The sequence below is a fragment of the Anas platyrhynchos genome, chromosome 8 (assembly GCF_047663525.1).
Source record: "Anas platyrhynchos isolate ZD024472 breed Pekin duck chromosome 8, IASCAAS_PekinDuck_T2T, whole genome shotgun sequence".
Lineage (NCBI taxonomy): Eukaryota > Metazoa > Chordata > Aves > Anseriformes > Anatidae > Anas > Anas platyrhynchos.
In genome coordinates, this window is record NC_092594.1 from 12,103,213 (window position 1) to 12,124,358 (window position 21,146).

General features: G+C 38.8%; 1 long non-coding RNA gene across 2 annotated transcripts in view; it reads right to left on the bottom strand.

Moving 5' to 3' along the window:
* LOC119717642 (uncharacterized) overlaps nucleotides 1–21,146 on the bottom strand; it is a 550,393-nt gene that overhangs the window by 440,170 nt on the left and 89,077 nt on the right. The window contains exon 1 of one of the 2 annotated variants that reach the window (XR_005267607.2): nucleotides 16,040–16,273. The exons of the other annotated variant lie outside the window; for it this stretch is intronic. This is a non-coding gene — a long non-coding RNA (uncharacterized lncRNA). Of the gene's footprint in view, nucleotides 1–16,039; nucleotides 16,274–21,146 lie in introns of those variants that run through there. 2 annotated transcript variants of the gene reach the window in all.

Below are 21,146 nucleotides of genomic sequence, written 5' to 3' on the forward strand. Positions count from 1 at the left end.
TTAGAAAATGTCACCATCCATCAGACTCACAATTACAACATAAACCTGTGTCTCTGAAAAAGGGCAGAAATCAAAAAGAAACACAAAAAAAATCCTTACCAAGAAACAGCAGAAATACCCATACCTTATGTATCCTTGACCTCTACATATGCATAGAAGCCCTAGAATGAAGGGATAGAGGAATGTCACCTATTCCTTTTGTGGTCCAGTTTAAAGGCTGGGGGGAACCTTAGTTAAACAACATCACAAACTTTGTAGCCACCAGAGCTTATTTGAAAGCTTTCTATTGTTTCTGAAAAATAAAGCTTGAAATGCCAGGTCCTAAGCTAGTAGAATTCAGCACTTTTCCCAAATACTTCTGTCATGGTTCCACTCGAGTGGGCAGCTGAGCTCCACCACAGCTGCTCTCTCACTCCCCCTCCTCAAAGAGGAATGGGGAGAAAATATGTGAAAACGGCTCAAAGGTTGAGACAAGGATGAGAAAATCACTCAGTAATTATTGTAACAGGCAAAACAGACTCGGCATAAGGAGATAGTAAGATTTATTGCCTATTACTAACAAGCTAGAGAAGTGAGAAACAAAGGAAAAAAAAACAAAAGCACCTTCCCCCCATCCACTCTCTTCCACCTCCTCCCCCCGAGCGGCACAGGGGAACGGGGGAATGGGGGTTATGGTCAGTCTACAGCGCTTCTTCTCTGCCGCTCCTTCTTGGTCACTCTCATCCCCTGTGCTGTGGGGTCCCACCCACGGGATGCAGTCCTTGACGAACTGATCTGGCGTGGGCTTCCCACAGGCAGCAACTCTTCCAGAACTGCTCCAGATATGGGTCCATCCCTCAGGAGAAAACTGCTCCAACCTGGCTCCCCCACAGGCAGCAGCTCCTGCCAGGTCACCTGCTCCTGCGTGGGCTCCTCTCCACGGGCTACAGGTCCGGCCCAGAATCTGCTCTGGCAGAGGTCTTCCACAGGCGGCAGCCTCCGTGGGTGCAGGGCCACCTGCTCCTGTGTGGTCTCCTCCACAGGCTGCAGTATGGAACCCTGCTCCACCGTGGTACTCCATGGGCTGCAGGGGGACATCCTGCTTCACCATGGGCCTCACCACAGGCCGCAGGGGACTTCTGCTCCGGCGCCTGGAGCACCTCTCCCCCTCCTTCTGCACTGACCTTGGTGCCATTCCTCACTCCCTTGACTCTCCCGGCTGCTGTGTGGCGCAGCGTTTTTTTCCCTGTCTTAAATATGCTCTCACAGAGGCGCAAAACAACATCGCTTATTGGCTCAGCTCTGGAAAACAGCGGGGCCCTTCCCAAACATGGGGCAGCTTCTAGATCTTTCTCACAGAAACCACCCCTATGGCCCCCTGCTACCAAAACTTTGCCACGTAAACCCACTACAACTTCATAGAATCTATGTCTACTTATTCTGCTTAAAAATTGAGCTGCTTCTGTTTACAGACAACGCAGCAGTTTATACCCATGTTTATCATACTGCTATACTACAGTCACACCACAACATGCATCTCAAGCAAGAAATAGTTACACTTTCCAAATCATGTAGAAAAGCCATTGCTTGCTGGTGCACATGGTGTATTGAATGGGCATAGGCTTAGTCAATAGAAAATAGTAAATGCTGGGAATATTCTAATTTATAGTGCAGCTCATGGACTCACAACAGGAGAAAACCTGCTTAGCTCAGCCACAGTGGGGTATATCACTTGCCTATTAAAGATTAATCTGAAACTCTTCAAACATCATACACCTTCCTCCCCTAATCTAGATCCCAAATGATGTAGCCCTAGCCTAAGTAAAAGAATCAATTACTTGAAGCAGCTTTGTAACAGTATGCTTCCTCTCTCTCATGCTTATGGTATCAACTGCAGGCATGTCTCCCAAAAGCTCTGGCAAGTTGACCTGGCACTGCAGCAAACCTAAGCAAAGGTTTGATAGCTTCATATAGTCACTTGCAGACTTCCTTTTTGATCCATGTCCTAATCTATTTTCTCTCTGAAGCTGTAAATACCTGGAAATGAAAACTGGACAGGGAGCCAGATCTCGTAGGTGTCTTGCTCCTGCTTTCATCTACTGCTAACTCTGCTGTTTGAACAAGGTAATAAATAGCTCCCTGTATAATAGCTGTGCAGACCTGTGTCTAATGAAAATGCTGTCTTCTACCATGTGTTCAGACATACACAAAAAAATCTTCAACCAGTTTATCATGGTAGCCACCCTTCTTTAAAAGGAATAATGGAATTAGAAGGAAGGTGTAAGAACTGCTAAATTTAACAGACTGAATTTTACTCAGGTAGAAGAGGTATGAGCCAAAGGTCACCTGTAAAAATCTGAAGATTTCTTCTCCACAGAAAACATCTTTGTCTGTATGAAAGCTTGAGCTCTGAGCTCCATGATTCTATGATTCTGAGAATCCAGAATGTGTGTTGTACTCCATATAAAGATGTGCAATCCTTTTGGCAGAAGGCAAAGAAATCTCATTTAAAAACATATGAGCAATCCTATAGTGAAAAGATAAAATCAGGATTTGCAGTATTTTCCCTAAATTCACAACACAATACATTCCACTGGTGGATGCTGAACACCAAGTTTTGGAAAGCAAGAATCACATGCAGAAGCACCAAACAAACAACACCTGGGAGGATATCATCTTCTGAACTCAAGCATGTGACAAGCTTTACAACTGCGAGACACCACATCAGAGAGAGCTAAAGATGTTCTGTTCCTACCTGATAGTATGTAGTGAAGTGACCCAACCCTTCAACATGGGCCACCAGCTATCTGCAAGTCAACATAAAAATAACGGTGACAGACCATGACAGAAAACACAATACACAAGGGCTAGCTGCTGTTTCCTTGGCATTTGTATATATGAAGAAATTTATGGCAGCCTGTAGAATGCCCCTGCAGATTGGATAGGACAGAACAGCAACAGGACAGCTGGTGGCATGGAGCAACAGGGCTGGTGAGCCCCCCTGCCTGCAGGTTTGGGAAGAACATCGCCACCCACAATGGGAGGGGTAGCCAAATGTGAAGTCCTCTAAAAGAAAATGCAGGATAGATTGGTGGACCTGAAGGCTCTACAGCTAACCATGCAGCAGTAGACTGCAGGAAGGAGAAGGACACTATGCTTTTTTTTGGAAAAATAGGTTATACACTTTCAGACAGTCATATAAGTAATGGACACATAGTTAGCTTCCTATGTCACGTAAGTATTTATTAGCTTATTTAATATTTAGCACAAATTATGTTTTCCTGTTCAATTCCATGTCACTTTCTGCATCTTCTTTTCACATCATGACTGAGCCAACATGCTAAAAGGTTGCCAGGTGAAGTAAATAATTTGTTCTCTGTATACCTGGGTAGAAGGACAAAAAGTGACAGTATCAAACCACAACTACACATTTAAATAAGAAATCACGATTACTCCGGGGGACATTATTGATAATTAAACAGCATATCAAGCAAACTGTAGGAAGGGGAGGCAGAATCTCCATTTTAACCTATCCCTAAAAACATACAGGCAGTCATGAAAGCAAATACATGGACTGGAGCTTTGTCCAGCCCTACACCACATAGCTAAAAAGTCACATATATACAGAGAGAAATAGATAAGACTGATTTTACCTATTTTACAAAGTACTGTATATTGAAATGTGTTAAATGGCCAATTACCAGGTCTAAGTTTGTTGAGTAAGTCTTAGAAACATATATATTCAGTTTTTGTCTTCAGGGATAATCCATCTACTGTGGAATAATATACAGCCATTCACAGATGGATAATTCAATCATGGCGTATGGTCCTTATTTTTGACCAGCACATCACAGAGTACTAAACCAAAAACCTTTTTTTGAAGGCAACTGCAACATTTACAGTTTTGGTTTTTCTGAAGAATTTTCTTAACTTGATAAAAAGCTAACTATATGTTCACAATCTGATAGACTACACCTGTACTCTTCAAAATTGCCAGTCAATAGAATTCCATGACACTTAATACATGTATATTAAAAGGCTATGACGTGTCAGTTTTCAATTCAGATGCATGTTTTGAAAAGATATGGGCTGTAATTTAAGCTAAGAGAAAAACCTAGACTGATAATCCCTGTTACCATCTGTATTTATAGGTTTGTAACAGAATAGTGACTGATCCCCTTCCTTTGAGACCATTTGCCAATTCTGTCAGCATTCAGTACAGCATCATATTATTCTCCAGGTAATGCAGCTTTGTTGCTTAGCAGCAGGTTCTGCTTGTGTACCTGACAGTTCTTGGCTAATTTAGATATAAGTCAAAAAAAAAATAAATTCCAACTGTTATTATTCAATACTGGAACAATACTGGAAAAAAGGAGAGGGAAATACTTTGAGCTTTGATTTACACTGAAGAAAATAATCCAGCGTTATTAAAGTTTGAAAATTTACATTCTACACAAAACTTCCTTTAGCAACATGGTAGTTTTCACAGAGAGAGAAACAAGTGGTGGTATTTCAGCATTCAGTGGGAGTGAGATATCGAGACAAAGCTGAAATAGTCAACATGCACTTTTTTTTGCTAAACCTCATCCATGGATAACAAAGTTCATACTATTGCAAAGTATTCTACCACGCTTGAGGCAGAAATTACAAAATTCAGACCTTCAGCTACATGCATACAGGCTTAGGGGTGCCATCAACAGACTGACTGTGCAAACTTTTCAATGTGACCTTGTCTGATTCATATTATCTCAAGGAAATAAAGTACTTCCGTTAATCCCTTATGCCTACATTTGCCTATGCAACCAGTAGCCCTTTCTATAGAAGCCTTTTTCCCTACAATGTTCAGCTGAAGCAGCACCGTTAGTGACAAAGGTGGCATAGTATACCTGAGACTGATGTAAAGCCTTAGACAGGTTTCTCTTTAGATACAGTAGAATCTTGTGAATCCCTGTGAAAGGACCCACAAGAATCATCAAGTCCAACTCCTGGCTCCACATAAGACCACCCAAGAATCAGACTGTATGCCTGAACAGAATTGTCCAAATGTCTCTTGAACTCCAGCAGGCTTGGAGCTGTGCCTGCTGCCCTGGGGAGCCTGTTAACAGTGCCCGACTACCCTCTCAGTGAAGAACCTTTTCCTAGTAACACATATATATATATTGGAGTAATGGCCAAGTTATGAAGATTTTCTGGTAAGAGATTAATGAATCATGATGGTCCGCTACCAAAGTTCTGTCTGAAATCCACAAAAGGGCCATTCAAAAAATTTCTCAACTGTTTACAGAAAGCTGAGAGTTAGATACAAAGCCAACCTAGTCCTATTGGTACATGTATGTCAGAAACCGCTGCCCTCAAGACATCTTTGACTTAGTTTTTCAATGGATGGTCCAATATGTTTCTTCCTGCTGTTTGGGAGCCTTGTTATTCACCCCAGTGCATTGTAAGAGACAAATGTGGATGAACAGCACAAAAAGTGGGAACAGAGGTGTTAAAAGAAAGGCTCCAAGGAAGCTAACTGGAGTAACATAAGCCCTTGCTCATTTTTTGCACTTGCCATACATTTGATGTTTCTCAGTGCAACTGAATGCAACAACAAAATAATAGGGTCAATGCCAAAGGTAAAGCAAAGTAACCTCTAGAGAGCAGTAGGACTGCTCTAAGGCTCCTTACCACAAATCAGAGGCGATAACCTACTGGCCTTCTACTTGGATTTGAAAAAATGACAAAAGGTCACATCACTAGCATGCCAAACTATCTTTTAATGTTTTGGGGACACCTGAGTGTGCAAGAATAAACATGGTGGATAAGTAAATGTACTTCTATGGATGTTAAGAGCATGAGGACATATAAAAAAGTGTTAAGTAGATTGGCCAAATACTTCAAATTAAAAGCAAGAAATATTTGAATTATTTTCAACAGTCACAGCAACCAGAATCTTGAGATGAAATAGCTATTGCTTACTTTAACTGCAATAGACTGGGGGGAGGTGTGGGGAGCATTTTAAATTATTTGCATTACAGTCAAACCTAGAGAATGAAAGCAAAACAGTATTGGACACTGAACAGGCACATACCGGTCCTGCCTTAAAATTTTTACAGTCTGAGCAGAATAGCAATAGGAAGTAATACCAGAGCATAAAAAAGTAAAGGATCTACCCTGGGGCCAGAGCACACAGCACTTATGAAGTCATCTGTTGAAACCTTGTCTCTTGAAATCTTGACCATCATGTGCAAAAGCATTGGAAATTACTGTTTCTTTTCTTTTTGAGAGGCTATTAAAGGTCCAAGATGACATTAATAGCTTATCTAAAGGGTATTCCTAAAAGAAACATTCCGAAAACAATAGTGCTGTATGACATTCAAAATGAAAATGATTTTCAACATGAGAAAAACAAAAGATTTAAAACAAATTTAAGCCATCTCTATTTATAGATCGTATTCATTTTGTGATCTTGATACTGAAATTACATAAATAATTTTTCAGCTGAACAGGTCACAGTAATAAATACAAACTGAAACTATGAAAACTTCAGCCACCTCAAACTGTCAAGCTGCCTCACTGTTAGAGTAAAATATTTCTCAATTTAAGAAACTCACTCCACTTCCTTGCTGTATGCATGAGACAAAACTGATTCTGAAATGGAAAGGAAAGTGTCATTCTTTCTTCCTCTAGCTATTTTAGAAAACCCTAGTTTTTTTCCTATTGAAGCTATTTCCTGCCATGACTGCAGAATGGATGGTGCCAGAAGCAGATAGCAAAGCATACACATTATCCACTCTATTTCTAAATTTATTGTCCATAAGTATCTAGTGAATAGCACAGTGTTTGAAAACCTTTTCTAGACAAAATGTAGGTATTTCTCTCTGCAAAACTAGACAAAGAAAAGAAGCTTACACTGGGTACAGATAAAGCCACTTAGGTTGCTGACTTTTTCTAAATAGAATCATTCACTACAGTTCAGATTATTTAACATGGTTTAATAATAATATATGAGCACACACAAAAGAAACATACATCAAAATGGGAAAAGAAAATACTAGATTTCTGGCAAAATCTAGTAAGATCTAGTAAAAATCTAGTAGATCTAGTAGATCTACTAGAAAGAAATCTCGTAGATCTAGTAAAATTGGACCTTCAGATGCTGAAGCTCTTAAAACTAAAAAGAAAGCAGGAATTACAAAAATGGCAAGTAGTGACTGTAAGGATCAGAACTCTTAACTAACTATTCTCAAATTAAATATGCATGACATCGCTCAGACTTTGATGTTTGACAGAACTTGTTACTTCCCATGCTTTTGTTCTGCCAGCAGTACTTGAAAAGCAGATCAAGAAATACATAGGATGCTTATTTTACCTTTTGGAAAGTATATTTTCTTTCTGACATAAAGAAATAAGAAATAAACAATTTTCAAGCTAAATTTTCCATGGAGTCCTTCACTTGCAGAAATGACCACTATAAATTGACCGTTGAATGTTGAAGTATGTATGTTGAAGTTGAACATAACAATCTTTTAAAAATTTATGTGGAAATAGATAATAAATTATGGATTTCACACCTCTTATTTACATTGAAGAGTCAATCTGTGCCCTATTTCATTTTCATCCTATAAAAATGGGCCAATAGGCTCAGTTACATAGTATGTACTCTCCCAACTTTATAACAGAATTGGGGGTACTTTAAAGAAAGTTGCTTGGAAATTTGGCATTTTGGACTAGAAGAAATATGCTACTGAATAATGGAATTAAGGCAGCCAAGTACGTTCTACCCTCTGTAGAACATAAGATGGAATGAGGATAAAGTCCTAATAAGAGTCGTGAGAAACAGAACCTCCTGTAGAATCATTCTCTTAACAATTAACCTCTATTTCTGCTGGTGTTTTTTTGTTTGTTTGTTTGTTTGTTTTTCTGGCTGCCATGACATGTTCAATTTCTTTGTAGTCCTAACAGAGAGTAACAGTTGTCTTGCAGACTTTTACAATAAACTCCTCTCATTCATGATTACAATGGTGCAGGAAAATATCTGAGAGGTCCTTTTCTGAGTATTCAAGAACTACCAATTTCATTGTTACTTGGATGGAGCTGAAACGGAAATTTAAACCAATTTTTAGACCTTCTACACCCAAGGCCAGGCATGTGCTCTGACATAATCCCAAGCCCATCTCAAAGAGACACCCGGATCTCTCTTCTTCCACCAAAAGGAAAGGAAACACTAGCAAGGATGCACAGGAGACCATGGTATGACATACCTATGGGTCTGTCTCCATTAAGTCTTGCTATTCACTGTGCTTATCTTCAAGGTGCACAGAAAACAATCTTTGCTCAAGCACATGAAATTCAGCAATATAAAACTGCAAAACTGAATTTGTGATATTCTTCTCCTAGGTTAGCCATACCTATATGAAGAGCTTCAGTGCAATCACAACCAAATCAATCTTGTTTTCAGTACCTCAAAGCAAAGCTGTTTGCCACATATTTGCTTCCTAATAACACAAGGATATTTTATAGCATGAATAGCTGTGTTACTTTCAATAAAGCGACAAGTGAAGAAAAGAAGCTTAGCACAGCAGCAGATAAAATATACTTCCCTTTTCTCTTGTAAAACAGAAGTCAGCACCTCTGGGTTTGCATACTGCAAATTAATGAAATGGAGCAAACAGTCCTCTATAAATCACGTTTTCAGATTAAAGGATTTACCATTAAATATTCTATGAAAATAAAATTGTGTAAAGCTTTTGGCATTATGAAGTAAACACCTGAATCCAAAGCAATTGAAAGAAAAATATTTCACTGATTAAAAGTTCTTGGACTAATCTATGTGATGTAGCTGCATTATTTTATTTATTTTTAAGAGGATATGGTTACACTATATTCCTTTGTTCAGCCAATAGCAGATGAAAAGCAGACATGAAACAAGGCAGAATTCTTTTCTTTCCCTGTTAATCACTTCATACCTGTTTATTCTTGACTTCTTGCAAAATGTTTAAGGCCTAAGTCATAACCAGTTTAACCTGAAACGAACAGTTTGTTTCAAATATGCTGGAGCAGTTTTGCAAATGATGAAAACACTTCAGTCCAGATCTTCAAAGGCCACTAATGAGATCAATGGAAAGTGTGCCCTTTGAGAAGACAGGCCATGATTTTTAAAAATAATTGGAGGTCAACTGAGAGTTGTAAGCAAGGTTATGTTCCAGAAATAGTTAATTGTAGCTGCCATTTATGTGGCAATGGAAGGGTCAATTTCCACTTTGCTAAATGAAAAAATATTTAAAAGACAAGCTTAGACAGACAACGGGGACCATGAACTTGAGATATTTTCCTCGCTTTTTAGGAGAGTGCCTATGAAGAAACACATACCATACTATTTTGTGTATTTTGGGGTACAATTTGCTTCAGGAAGTGAAGATACTACTCAATGATATAGACAAGCTCTGTAGACTTTCTTTTGTAGACTTTCTTCTAGAGATCCGACTTAGTATCCTGATGTTTCATTACCAGCAAAAGTGAACTAGTACATCTCTGTTGCTCTTTGGCAGGGATGACCAAACTCAGATGAATGTTGGATTTAGGAATGCCACACGTAGCAAAGCAATTTAAAACATGAAAGAATGGAGGTCAGTGAAATAGCAACCCAAAATGAAATTTACTTAAAGAAATCATCACACACAAGCCACTGTGGAAAATGGTATGATGTCATGATATAAGTTTACCTCATTTTCCTAAGCAGGAAAGAGGTCCCACCCTGTGAGGGAGGCTGTTTTTTGACTCTTGCTAAAAGGAGACAACTTGGGTTATTCTAAAAAGCATCTCCCCAACACTAAGAAATATCCACCTTTTCAGAAAGGCACAGATATAACCTGCATTACAGAAACACCTTAAGAAGTGCATAAGGTTACATCTAGGAGTATCTTATAAAATTATGGATCAGAGCAACGTATTTTCAAAGGTTGATGGTCAATCTTGGCAAATGAAGGAATGGGTTAAATATACCCTTTTTTGAAGAACCATGAAATCAACTGATTTAATGGGATGAGTCAAAATATAAGACCTGGAACTACACAAAATTGCTTTATTAATTTTCTATATATTTTAGCAATCTTGCAACATACAAAACAAAAAACAAAAAACAAACAAACAAAAAAAAAAAAAAAAAACACAATCTATCTCAATCTCATTAGCCAACGGAATCTGTTCCTTTTCAGCTCTAATCAATGTTCTCATATCCAAACAGAAATTTTTATCTGCTTTTGCTTTATCCCTAATTTATAATCCTTTCACATGTGGCTTCCAATAACTGCGATAGGTAAATCATTTCAAAGAAAATGAAATACAATCATTATATGCAGAAATATCAAGTTTAGTTATTTCTAACAACAGGTTTCATCAGGGCAGTCCTTGTCAACAGAAAAGGTCCCTGGCTAGCATTAGAACTTCAGAACTTAGTATTTTACTATCCAGACAGTATTAAGTATCACCCAGGAACGGTAGGAAAATAACTTATTTAAACTGACACTGATAGATTGAAATTAAAATATAAACGAATAAGGTACATTACAGATAAGCATTGTCATAATTGCCATTACTAGATGTCAGGATTTCAGTGCAAATCTTGAGTTTAATATTATTTTGGACTTCTGTTGACAAACAGATGGTTTTCTCCAACAAGAAAGCACACCAGAGAGAGAAAAGCATGAACCAGTACTAATTCTGACAGTATACATGTACTTTAAGGAGAAATTAACCCCTCCTTCAGTCTAAATTTAAATAATCATTTAGGTCTGAAATCAGTAACAATATCTGGCTTCCTTTCTAGAATAGCCCACATAAGTCCACAGAAGCCTTCAGCAGCCCAGCATGACCATCTGCAATGTAGGAGCATGAACATATTTTTTTTCTTTATATTGAATTATACCCTTTGGTGGTAGTTCCCCAGGTCCTATAATTACCCAGGAGTGCAAGTAGCTTATAGAAACAAAACAAAATCAAAAAAGTGCACACACACAAACTATTTAAGTGCACATGTGAAATGAGGGGAGAATTACATAACAGCTTTATAGGAGATTAGACTAACATATCTGCACCAAGAAGGCTCCTAGGACAGAGGCTAAATGCCCAGCTCTACTGTTCTTTAGACTGCTTGCTTGCTTCCCACAGTTTCTATGGAGGTTGTCACTGGTGAGAACCAGCAGCAGCACAGCTCACTGCTACCAGCTGTGGCTTCCTGCTAACCCTGCACTGCTGCAGCCCTCTCTGGGGAGAAGGCAGGAAACCAGCTGTGTATACTCCAGACTGCAGCAGGAACAATCGCAGAATCACAGAATCATCTAGGTTGGAAGAGACCTCTGAGATCACCAAGTCCAACCTCTGACCTAACACTAACCAATCCTCCACTAAACCATATCACTAAGCTCTACATCTAAATGTCTTCTAAAGATCTCCAGGGATGGTGATTCCACCACCTCCCTGGGCAGCCCGTTCCAGTGCCTAACAACCCTTTCAGTAAGGAATTTCTTCCTAATATCCAACCTAAAACTCCCCTGGTGCAACTTAAGCCCATTCCCCCTCGTCCTGTCACCAGGCACGTGGGAGAACAGACCAAGCCCCACCTCGCTACAGCCTCCTTTAAGGTACCTGTGGAGAGTGATAAGGTCACCCCTGAGCCTCCTCTTCTCCAGGCTGAATAAGCCCAGCTCCCTCAGCTGCTTCTTGTAAGACTTGTTCTCCAGACCCCTCACCAGCTTGGTTGCCCTTCTCTGGACTCGCTCGAGCACCTCTTGTAGCAAGGAGCCCAAAACTGAACACAGTACTCGAGGTGCGGCCTCACCAGAGCCGAGTACAGGGGGACGATCACCTCCCTAGCCCTGCTGGCCACACTGCTTCTTATGCAAGCCAGGATGCTGTTGGCCTTCTTGGCCACCTGAGCATGTTGCTGGCTCATATTCAGTCACACATAACTTGTTGTTATTTAAGGTCTATGCAGAAGGCCCAGTCACTAAGTCAGGGCTGCTGGGGAAAGGGGTACCTGTAACATATCTCAGGCAAAGCCCAGGCATCTGGGCCTGACACTGAGTGGGTCTGGAGTCGGAAGCCCAGGTAAGGTTGCTCAACACAACTAAGGCTCATAGAGGCCAGCCCTTTTGGGGTTATTCATTGGCTCTCGTGGCATAGGCATTCAACATGACAAGTTAGACCCAGGCTGCTTAGACACCTCTGTGCTGAGATATCAACATGGTAGGAAGCCATTCTGGTTTGTGTTAAATGATGGTAGGCTTCATCAGCAGCTAACAGGAGTTTCTTTGGGCTGCAGACATATTAATAAAACTTATATGAAACGACCACATAATTAACACACAGTACTAAACGCACAGTGCATGAATATTTCCTAGCTAGGTTCCTTCATGGCTGAAAGCATACTGCAGGAAAGTTATCCAACCTGGTCTCACTATGTCTCATCCTGAACTGGACTAGACAGACTCCTACTTGCAGCTTGGTCCCATTAAACATTTAGTGTGGTTCACATATGAACCATTTTGATACTTGACAGCATATTTAGCTAAATTCAAAACAATTTTGATAAATAATGACTGAGCTATTATAGAAGGAAAATCCAAGCCATTTTAATATTATCTTTGCCGGCTAAGATGACCAATAATATTTATAATCGTTACTTTACAAGAAACATGAAATTTTCTACTGCCTATTAGCAAAAGCAAATCTAAGCAAAATCCCAGATATTTAAGCAGTTACATAAATGATTTATTCATTAAAATAATCTATAAACAAAAAACACTCAGTAACAACTTGCATGAATCTGACCTTATAACACTAGCAGAAATGTATCCTTTCCTCAGTTCAGTTTAATGTGACAATAACTACAATCATACACTATGAGGAACAATTTAACAGAAAAGCAAAATGCATATGAACCAACCAAATAACAGCAGTCTTCAAAACTGAATTGCCGTGTTACATATAGTTGTTTGTGTTTTTTTTTGTGGGTTTTCTGTGTTTGTTTGTTTTGTTGGGTTTTGAATGCCGATGGGCTGAGGTCAACTGTATGAAGTTCAACAAGGCCAAGTGCCGGGTCCTGCACCTGGGGCGCAATAACCCCAAGCAGAGCTACAGGCTGGGAGAGGAATGGTTGGAGAGCTGCCAGGCAGAGAAGGACCTGGGAGTGATGGTGGACAGTCGGCTGAATATGAGCCAGCAGTGTGCTCAGGTGGCCAAGAAGGCCAACGGCATCCTGGCTTGTATCAGAAACAGTGTGGCCAGCAGGGCTAGGGAGGTGATCGTCCCCCTGTACTCGGCTCTGGTGAGGCCACACCTCGAGTACTGTGTTCAGTTTTGGGCCCCTCGCTACAAGAAGGACATCGAGGTGCTTGAGCGGGTCCAAAGAAGGGCGACGAAGCTGGTGAGGGGCCTGGAGAGCAAGTCCTATGAGGAGCGGCTGAAGGAGCTGGGCTTGTTCAGCCTAGAGAAGAGGAGGCTCAGGGGTGACCTTATTGCTCTGTATAAGTACATTAAAGGAGGCTGTAGCGAGGTGGGGGTTGGCCTGTTCTCCCATGTGCCTGGTGACAGGACGAGGGGGAATGGGCTAAAGTTACGCCAGGGGAGTTTTAGGTTAGATGTTAGGAAGAACTTCTTTACTGAAAGGGTTGTTAGGCACTGGAACGGGCTGCCCAGGGAGGTGGTGGAGTCACCATCCCTGGAAGTCTTCAAAAGACGTTTAGATGTAGAACTTAGGGATATGGTTTAGTGGGGACTGTTAGTGTTAGGTTAGAGGTTGGACTCGATGATCTTGAGGTCTCTTCCAACCTAGAGATTCTGTGATTCTGTGAATGCTGTTAAATGTTCTCAGATGGACCAGTACAGCTGACATGAAACTCTAGCATCTCAAGTCAGACTTGTGAAATTAAGTGAATTGGGTGATACAGCATGAGCTACACTGGTACAGAGCAAGGAATACAGTTTTGTTCTAATCCACAGTATTCAGGACAATATGACTCAGGAAGACATCACTGGGAGGTCACTAATAAGTAAACAACAGTAAGTACAGCCAGATATGCTTATCATTAAAATCAAATACCATTGCTAGATATTAATCTGCTATTGTTGTTTAGAATAATTTATAAAAATGAAAGTTTCCAAGCAAAATAAACAATAAATGCTGCTCACAAGTAAGCAAATCATGCACAATGCTTTACAAACACCACTACAGGGGCCACATTTACTTGGTTTCTTTGGTTCATTTTTGTGTCACTCTAATCACCTAGCATGTCCCCATACCAGGGGGTTGTTTTCATCTTAATTAATACCCAACTACATCATCATTTCCACTTCTGCTCACAGATATATACTTACTTAGAGCTATTTACAGAGCGAGAATCACAGAATCAGTGTGAGCAGGTCAAGCACAGAATGTCCAAGCTGTTGCATTGCTTCCTTAATTATCTGTGGCAACAGCAGTGTTTGCCAACTGTTATCTGGGCATTATGCTGCATACAACTGAATGTTACAGGTGGTGAATGAAGTTAAAATAAAAAGTTATGATTCTGGTTTACAAATATGTATATACATATATATGTACATATATGTATACATGCATATATATGTTAATCTAATTTCTCATTCCTTTTTAATTGTAACATTTTCCATTGAAAAAATGCCAGGCATGGAAGGACATACAATTTAACCACAATTTTTAATCCCTTCCACTGCCCAGTCTCTCTTCTTTCCTCCGAGTTTAAACATTGAATTTATTAAAAGCAGAGAGGTTAGAATATTCTCATGTATTTGCAGACAGAAGCTCTTATTTCACAAAACCTTAACTCCTTTTCTCAAGTGTTCTCATTAAAAAATATATATATTTTTTTTAAGTACCTTCTGTTTGTGATGGAAAGAGCCTATAAACATAAAACTGACAGATGATGAGCTGTCAAAAAAATAGCCATATTTTTTTGACCTGTCTTAAGTCATATGAAATTTCATGTCTGATCATCAGTATACATCACATATAAAAAAGAGACCAACTTTAATATTAACAACTGCATTACAGATGCATCTGAAGGCACTTTGACATCACCTGAATTTTTCTATCATTTTTCTTTTAAAGAGCTTCAGCTGCTTCCTTTAGCTTTGTCTCTATGGAATTTCAAAATACCTACAATCTTCATCAGCAAAGCTCCTTGCAGTTAGATTTGATGAAGACTCCATTCATCTAAGAAAGTCCAGGTAGGTTGATACAGATTTAAATCCAGAATTGTATTTCTCCATTTGGTTGAGTATCAACTAAATCAGCAATGACTGTCTTTATTATGAGAAAAAAAAATCTAACATTGTTCGTTTATGCAAAAAGGAGACAAATTATTTTTAATAATCCATTTGTGCTCTTTTTCGAGGCACTCAGACGTATTTCAAACAGTACACCTGCTGTCAACTCCAAGCTTTAAAGTCTAAACTATTCTGCTATTTCTACTTATGTTTCTATTGACTGAATAGAGAAGAAGTTCCCAGAAATTCTTTTGTACAGCCCCAGGTCCTTCAGAATTCTGTTGTTGCTGTTAGAAGAGAGTGGCTTTTTCCTTGTAAAATCAATGGTATTTAATGGAATGTGTCCTTCACGTTTATTTTCAAGTGATTTTTTTTTTTTAATATATGTATTTGAGTGTTGTCCTAAAGTAGGACCTTCAACTGACAGAAAATTGCCACTACTTCAGGAAGAGCTGTGACTGACAGAATTAGGCATAGAGATGTCAATGAAAGCAAGCAGGAAAATAAAGACAGTTAATAACAAAATGTTTTAAGCACTGATAGAAGTCCTGGTTCAGTACCTAGAGGTGTAACTTTAAACTTGTCTTTGAGAAATTGTGCCCCCAATATTAACAAATTGAGAAAAGATAAACATCAGCCAGAATGCTTTAAATATAATATACACATATATATGTATAGCTACCTTGCTCATAAACACAGCCAGCAACATTCCAGTTTCCCACAAAAGGCGATCACCCATACTAAAATAGAGTATGAAAGAAGTATTGTATGATATCCAACAAGAACTGCATACCTATCAAATGTTTCAGCTGTGAAACACGGCCCATATGAAAACCTCCAGAACCCAGCATTTAGCTTGCAAGCATGTCCCAGTATGGGCCATCTCTTCATTACATGGAGAGTCACAGATGTTGAAAAGGGATTCGTGCCCCTTCTATGACCTTGAAGTTGTGCTCTTTTTTAAAGCAGCAACAATAACAAAAACAACAACAAACCACACACATAGTCTGCACTTCTGCACTTAGCATTCTTCTTTTGTGCAAAGACAATGCAATATGAAATGGTCTCCTGTTTTGAACGGAGCTAAACCAACAGGAGAACGCAAGTACAAGCCAGCACCTTTTGTAAGTTCCTACTGAAACAAAATCTCCTTAAAACAATACAGGAAATTTTGTGCTAGGAGCAATAATATGACCATGCAGAGAGCTAGCAAAGAAAAATAAGATAACAGGAAATAACTAATACAAATATATAAAAGGAGACAGAAAAAAGACAGACCCTCAAAGCTCAAATATTTAATTGGATTATATGCTGGCCACAATAAAGAGCAGAACTCCCTTAAAGTGACATTTTTGTTGTCATGCACTTAAAAGCACAGGCAAATGCCTTTCTTATGGCACTTCCAAAGTGGTTAGCAGTTTCACAGAAAGCTTTCAACAGTGACTTTTTAATAATTGTATTTTCTATCAGAACCTGCTCTCTCGTCACACTAACTGTATGAATCCCTTCAGGCAGTTCTGGGGACACAGTGTGTAGGACATGGCACCAGAGCACAGCAGCAGCTTTTATTCTAAGAGTCACACTCATTTCTAGAGACATGAATCACACTTTGGGATATTGAATTTCTTAAGCAAATATTTTTACCTAGTGTGCACTATATTTCTGTTTCTGCTAATAACTTGCTCTATCTGTCTCGGACTAGAATCAAAGGAAAGCGTGCCTAACAGTATGTTTTTATTTGTTTGATTGTTTGTTTGTTTTTCCAAATTGAGGTAACATACATATTCGGTATTTAGTCTGAAAAAACATAAAACATTTTTTCCCTCTTCTCCATCCACTAGTTAAGTTAAAAAAAACACACAGAACCAGTTGAATCAAATATTTCTTTCTTATTTCAGGATATCTATGGTAACAAAACAGAAAGGGGGTCATAGAAAATCAGAAGGTCTTGCAATTAGGTGGAAAATAGCATCTGTGAATTAAGAATAGTTTTTGCTTGAAGAGGAAATTAAGCAGTTAAATAGCATTTCAGAAATAAAACAATACCACAGAAATCCTACTAAAATATAAAGATTGTGTGCTTACTTCTGGACCCCTCATTTCTCTTTGAAAGTGTACCCCAGTGAGCCACTACAGCTGAAAGGCAGCAGTAACCATTGCAGAAGTTTTATGTGCCTACTTATTTTGCTATTGTATAAAAATACCCATTAGTTACTAGTATGTCCCATTTTATACGGTGTATACTTTCCATTCATGAGATGAGAGACTGCAAATGAAGTCACATAGCTACACCATGTATAGAATGCTTGATGCATTGATATTAATATCCTTGTAATTTCCAAAAATAAGTGTCTAAGCGTCAATGAAAAGGTGAGAGTCTATCATGGCAGCAGTTAAGGCTTTATATTTCCCCAAGAAGCCCTTTATTTCATAGTTAACTTCTCTGACACTATAGCAGAATTGACTTTTATTCTATCTTCAATTGCAGCCAACTGTGCTTAGACTAAAACCATTTCATGGAGCTGTCACAGGCCATGTCTGCATTGCCAAGCAGTGCCATGCAGTAGGAGCAGATCTGTAGAGTGAAATCATTGCTGCTAAGTAACCAGTGGCCACACAGCGCACATCTCAAACTGGCTCTAACTTGGTGCTGACAGTGAATGGCCACTAGTGGCACATCCCTTCAGTGATCTTCTGGAGGAAATCCCTTCCATAATGCTCCAGAGCTGCCCTGCAACATGAACTGCAGGAAGGCGGTGGGGAATAGGCAAGAAGCTCACTGTGAAAGGGCAGTACTGTTGGGGACTTCAATGCTAACACAGATACACCCAGAGAACACAAGATAAGACCCAACTGCAAAATGATCCGATCACTCCTCAGCCTTACAAAGTTAATCCACACGGTTTTTGATGGTCTGAGTTGCCTCAGATGTCATCTAGAAGAAACATAATGAATGCATTTAGCTGGGGAAAATAAGTAGAGGCTAACTAAAACAAGAGAGAAATACTTTTTCTATTTTTACTGCCAACTGTCACCACAAATGGTCACTTTCTGCATCGTGACTACGATGCAGAAAGTAAGGTGTGGCTGTTGTTTCTCTATTATGTCAGGAAAGTTATTTTATTGATGAGGAAAGGAGAATTACTATTCATTACATTAACTTCTCCAGAATATAGAAGGTAATGCAGCTGATAGCAAGATCTTAGATCCATCTCAGCTTTTACCGCTCGTAAATATACTTCAGAAAAGAACACAAAGTATTTATAACAAAATCTGTGCTAAAGAATGACCAGTGGCAATCAGATAAAGCAACTCCCTTAATAAGCGATGGTTCAATATGAGTGACAAGTGCAGAGGGGAGGAAATCATGAGAAGAAGCCTAAGCATCAAGCTGGGTAAAATGGTCACTGAAGTTCACTTCTACAGTTCCCTGCTTTATTTCAAATGCTTTAAAAGAGAGCCAGTGGCATTCAGAATCAAGTTCAAGCCATTAAACTCTTACATCTACTTGACAATGAAATTACTCTGAACATCAGAGTATTCGTTTGATCCCGCGGGTAAAGGGTAACATGAATATGGAAGTAGGGCTCAATGACTGACCACTGTCCATTTGCATGCACATGGATGCAAAGATCCAGACATCCCTGCACACAGCACAGTGTGGCACTTACAAATGCAAACCTGGTCTTTAACCATAGCAGGAGGTCTTGCAATCTGCAAGTATTTTCTCATTTCTCACCTCTTCAGTAGCTGTAAGTTATGCAGGACCTGACATTGATGTGTCAATCAAGTTCACCCTGTGAAACCAGTCCTAAATATAGCAAGAGTCACAACAATTCATCAAGGGAGAGTCCAGGGCAAGTTCTACCTCATGTTTGTTCCCAAACCTAAATGCTACCTATATGATAATCATTCACCTGGTAAGATTCATACTCCATCAAAGTTGATGTTGAAGCCCTGTGGAAATGACAGAGATGGATAACAGCACCACAGTCACACTCCAAATAGATTTCTCTGGTCTGCCTGGCTTAGCTGAGACGTGCACAATGGAGGAGCATACACGGGTAATACATGTATTTTTTAAATACAAAGAAAACTCTCAAATATAATTCTCAGAATCTGTCATAAACTGAAGACAGAGTTTCAGGGTTGTGAGGCTCTGAAAAATTGTTCTGAGTACTTTAAAAATGTTCTGTTCAGAAACGATAGTCTGAAACAGCAAAATAAAAAAATAACCTTGAAAGAACACGTACACTTTATTACAAAATTGCATGCACTTGTGAAGATGTAACTAAAAGCTGTACTCCAAAAAAAAAGAAAAAAGAAAAAGAAAAAAAAAAAAAAAACGGGCATCTAGGTGACCTCTTAAGCTTTAGTTTGATAAGGAAATGTAAAATCTTGCTTTAAATCTGACAATACTCAAACTGTATTTTAATTGGCATAAATTAAGATTTAATATGTATAAATACTTACCTATAGGGAAAAAATCTTCAAAATAGTAAGAGAAAACAGCTGGAATTTGTGTGGCATTTTAAGTACACATTTACTTTATGTTTTAATTGTTTAAGTGTTGACTCTCAGCCCTTTAGAAGTTCAGGTCATATTTCCACTTGACATTTATGAAAACTGAACCAGCACTTCAAATATCAAAGAAAAAACAACAAGGTACAAACAATGAATAATCACATTTGTAAAGTTAATGAAGCACAAACTGAAGGTTTTTTTGCACTCAGAATAGTAAGGAGCTGTTCTACCTGAACCTCAGGTAGAACAAAGCACCACTTCTGCTTAATATATTAATGAAATCAGACATTTAGGACAGGACTCGGTGAAAAGCACAAATTCGTTCAGAGTTCATTCAGTAAATGAGTGCTTAATATTTTAAGCAATCATTCCATCTCCTTTCAGGGAGGGAATGGAACAGTTTCACTATAAATGCAATAACAGAACATCATCACTAATTAAATATTTTTTGTCTTCTAATAAACTGAATACCAAAATTTTTATCTCAATTTCCTGAAAGAATAAGAAGATTTCATAATATATATATACACATTTATAACATGGTAAAATAGTGACATGATTAGCATAACCCATGTTAATTCTACTCTCTCTCTCTCTCTTTTTTTTTTTTTTTTTTAAAGCAGCCGTTCCATGAATTTACTTCATTTTGCTGAAGGTATTACAGGAGACAATTTTCCAATCAGACAAAGAAAATCAAATGTAGTATTCTACACTTCTGCCACATCCTGCTATTACAAACTTTAATCCTCAAAAAGTTCCTATGAATGTGGGTAGGAATCCTTTTAACACAGAAGTTCCATGCACCAATTGATATGTGTTAGGAAGATGCCACTGCCTTCTCAATTATATAGTCTCATGATGAAACATTCACTTTAATGATCCCCAAGAGCAATATTCCTCATTTAGTTAATTCTCCTCTCTCTGGAATCACTTTCTTTTATTGTCTGAACCTTTCCCGTTTATGTCCTGTAGTATATATCAGCATTTTAAGGTTGAAAGTAAGAAATGAATCTTTTCACTTTTGATGCAATCTATCCCCATTACAAGAGACACACACGCACACCGTTCTCTTTCTTTTTCTTTAGTTATCTCTTCTCTTATTCTTCAAAATTTACTGATTTAAAAAATTTAAGAGTCTAACAGCAGTATTTGATTTTAATAAGTAAAAGCTTACAAGTCAAATAACTATTGTGAAGACTCAGAATTCTCAGAAGAAGAAGAGGTTCATTACCAAGAAAAAAAATATTAATAGCTCTGGCAGTAAATATTGACTTTTTTGACTGCCTTACAGGAGAGCACAAACAGCCACACTAGATGGGATGAAAAGCCCATTTAACCCTGTGTTTCATCTCTATCATGGCAAACAGCAAATGCCC